The following is a 3949-nucleotide window of genomic DNA, read 5'->3' on the forward strand; positions in this document are numbered from 1 at the left end:
ATAGCCTGCCTGGAGCAGCGATATGACCAAGGAAAATAAGAAAATGTTAGCTAACGAACACATACCACATGCTACACTAAAGTGTATCTCTTAATATAGATGGTGTATCTCTTAATAAAGTGTATCTCTTACAGTAATATCGAGGTAAAACATCACATTGTTAGCTACTTTTCTCCTGTCTCCTATTTTTCTCCTCTAAATATTGCTTCCCGCAGCTGGCCGTTTTTAATTGCTTTGCGAAACAAATCGAATCTGCACTGAGTGCAATTGTAAATTTAGCTCGGCTTAATAGTTTAATATTGTCTTGGAAAGTTATTGCTTGTTCATGAGTTATTTCAGTTAGCATTATAATTTCCATGTGTCGATGATGGTGAAGACATGACGTTCTCAGGGAGCGCAGACCTTTCCAAGGTCAAATGTAGCTATTTGCAACAAATCTGAAAGTGGACCTAGCAAAATATTTTGACCTGCTCAGTGATAGGTGTTTAATTTGTTTGTTTTCTGTGTAGCATATAGATCATAATTCTTGATAATTTGCACGCAAACAAGCGAGACCTAGGCATTTGACTGACATAGTGCACCTATTACTGAGACCCGCCCCTTTAGTTGGAATGTGATCACTGCAGCCTCAGTAGACACGAGAAAGACACCAACATAACATGAGGGATAGATGTATTTCTTCACAAAAAATATCAAATAATAATGGACTGAAAAGAGGTACTAATAAACCAGGTATGCTAGAATATCAACACATAGTGACTTTCATAGATTATGGATCTAGGATTAGGCTTTAAAGGGGTCATAGAATGCAAAACCGAGTTTACTTTGTCATAGATGAATAGTGATAGTTCAGTGGGTGAAATGGACATACAGAGAACTTCAAAACCCCACCGACACCTCCTTCCTATGCAAATCTCACAATTCAAAACTCCCGCCATAAAACGGGCGAATCCAAACAAAGCTGCAAAGTTTACGCAAACTCGCAGGTGGCACCTTATTTGGCTCTGGCCTGTACATTTGTCACGCCTCAAAATTAACATACAGACCAGCCCACTGGTGCTCTGAGCCCAGGAACGTGAATGGAGAGCGAAGATGAGACAAACACTAGTTTAGCTGCCTGCTCGTTTACTTCCACAGGAATTATAAAGCAGACAGTTCTTCAAGGATATCGAAAAAATGAGCCACTGTCGTAAATGCAGTGTTCCAGGCTGAAACTTAGGCTAGCTGCTACAAAGAAAGCTGAGACTTTCTATAGTCTTCTCAAGGATTCAAAAGTTCGAGGGGCATGGATAATGTTTTCTACCAGAAGATCCCTGCAAAGTTCGACAACCGTTATTAATTTACAAAACATTTCACGAAGGCAGTCTTCAAAACCTTGTACAGTTAAGCAGGATTTGCTAAGCTGCTGTTACTGAAACGAGGGGTTGTTCCGACCGTAAGGTCATCACAACCGCATGCTGTAAGTATTATTTTGTCGCTAAGCAGTTATTAGGCATGCTAACGTGTATCTAGCAAGTAGAATGTGTGATTTAGTTCATTGGCAAGGCTATTTAATTTTCCTGTGTGTCATTCGGATAAAACCTGTGTTGTCATGTTAACCTACATTTTATTATGCATGTTTGTCGAGATCTCTGACAGGTTATGTTCTCAGCAAGATAGCTAACTGAAGCTGAGTAACACGATAGTTTGGTTGCTAAGCTGTAATATAACCAATACCCATATAACACACACGTTTTTGACGTCAGAAGTGGAAACAACTTCACGTTATCAATTCAAATGATATCTAGTCGATATGTTGAAAACCGTGTTGTCTAGATACAATGGATTTATTTGCACGTTCTTATTTTAGAACATTACAAGAACGGCAGCAACAGATGCTCCAAGTGTGACATCTTGCGGGGCTTAGAATATTTGCAAATGCTTTTGCTGTGAGTTAACAGCTTGGTGTGTGCATGCAAAAGTGACTTTCACTTGTGTTACAACATTTCTGTTGTTTGGTTTAGGTTTTATCTAGCAGCCATGCACTTCAATGAGAATGCTGAGTCCCCACAACAGAAGACAGCCAAGGAGAAACTATGTACAGACTTGCCAAACAATTTGTAAGTTTAATAAAATATATGTTTTTATTACAAACAACAAATGAAAATGTGCAACAGTATAGGCACTAAAAAGAACTTATCGATTCACACACAACAGGCTGTCTTAGACCTGATGCTTCTGGTGTCAAAATCATCATCAGTACTGTAAACAAAGCACAATGTTCAGGGCCATACAATTTGTTTATTGTACAGTATACAGCCTACAATGCACTGTATTACAGTATCCAATATAAGTCCTTTCTTGTCCTCTTCGAGATCATCAAAGACACTCTTCCTTATTGGGATGCCGTCCAGCGGATTCCTGTGCCCCAGGACTTGTGTGCTCAGCTTGACAGACCTTCCATGGAGGATGCTGTTGCTGAATATGTGTCACGGTTCAGTCGAAAAGGGGTCTGAATCCAACGTACTGCCCTGAAGTATCCAGAAGCTCCCTCCATATGCGTAACACCACACACAAGGGGATCATGACACGGACGCTTCTTCTAAGGAAACTCCAGCTCCTACTCACAAAAGACCTGTAGGCCAAGTCACTTCATTGCCTGCAACGAGAACAGGGTGGAAAAGCTAAAAAATTTTACTATTTATTTTTTAATATTTTACATTTACATTTTTTGCAATATGCTGAACCAATAATGAATGTGTATTGGATAAAAATATTGTATTTATATATTGTAACTGCTAACACTTGTATCAGATTGTCCTCACCTTTCCATTCCTCTGATTCTCAAACGGCCATGGTCAGCTCTGTAAATATTCATTGCATTTTGCAAAGAATATAGAGGCACAACGGATTGAGGCCATGATGGTCATTCAGGTCAGCTCCTCAGGAACCTGGGTCATTCTTACCTGTAAAAACAAACAATTTCCCTGCTGTTATTTCGTAATTTTGAATGAGCAGGTAGCACAAAGTAGCAAATGTCTCCAGTTTTAGTTACCAGAGTTGTAAGATCACATATTAGGCTACTACATGGAAAGAAGGTAATAATCTCAATCAGATGTCAGCAGGATAGTTACAAGATTACATGTACCTACTGTATTTTAAACAGTGATATTTATAGGATTTTGATTATTGTACTCTACTCCATTTTAGCCTACTATGTAAATTGCCCCTTGGGGATAAATAAGTGTTTTGAATTGACACAAATTGGCCTAGTAATATTTTCCGTTGACCTCGTTTCACTTCAGCCATAGGGCTACAAACTGCACAGAGCTCCTGCCCAGCTAACTGGACGCCCGTTGTAAGATCATACATTACTACATGGAAAGAACGTAAAAATCTCAATAATCAGATGACTTAATCAGCAGGATAGTAGTTACACGAAAGTACATTAGACCTACTGGACGTTACAAACGTAATATTTTCATTGACGCCGAAAGCAGTAGGCTACTCGTTTCACTTCAGCCATAACATTATAGCCCTCTTAACTGCACAGAGCTCCTGCCCAGCTAACTGGGCGCCCTGTTGTAAGAATCCATATTACCACTACAATAATGTATGTAACTCCTAATCAGATGACCTATTCATTACATTACATTACATTTGGCTGGACGCTTTTAACCAAAGCGACTAACAACATGGTAAACAGTAAGCTTTTAGAACAATTCTCACAATGTTATTGGACAGTTTAAAAAAAAAAAAAACATTAGAGTACAGTAAGAATAAGTCGGCCGGTGAGTGCTGTTTTTAACAGTTACTTGTCAGTTTAAAAACGGCTGGTGAGTGCTAGGATCAGTAAGACTTGTTGTAAGTGTTGCTATGAGAGTAGGTGTTCTCTAAAGAGCTGGGTCTTCAAGGAGCTTTTGAAAGTGGAAAGGATGTCCCTGCCCTTTGTAGGAACTGGCAGTGTGTT

The 3949-nt window shown here is 39.3% G+C and overlaps 1 long non-coding RNA gene across 2 annotated transcripts; it reads left to right on the forward strand.

The window, feature by feature from the left end:
- The first annotated feature begins 1356 nt into the window (after nt 1-1356).
- On the forward strand, nt 1357-2537 carry LOC125292635. 2 transcript variants are annotated; one of them, XR_007193244.1, is made up of 3 exons: nt 1357-1459; nt 2004-2099; nt 2394-2537. It is a non-coding gene; the product is annotated as an uncharacterized LOC125292635 (long non-coding RNA). The 2 variants fall into 2 exon arrangements; XR_007193243.1 differs by lacking the exon at nt 2394-2537 and adding an exon at nt 2355-2388.
- The last annotated feature ends 1412 nt before the right edge of the window (nt 2538-3949 follow it).

The sequence above is a fragment of the Alosa alosa genome, chromosome 3 (genome assembly GCF_017589495.1).
Source record: "Alosa alosa isolate M-15738 ecotype Scorff River chromosome 3, AALO_Geno_1.1, whole genome shotgun sequence".
NCBI classification, from domain to species: Eukaryota; Metazoa; Chordata; class Actinopteri; order Clupeiformes; family Clupeidae; genus Alosa; species Alosa alosa.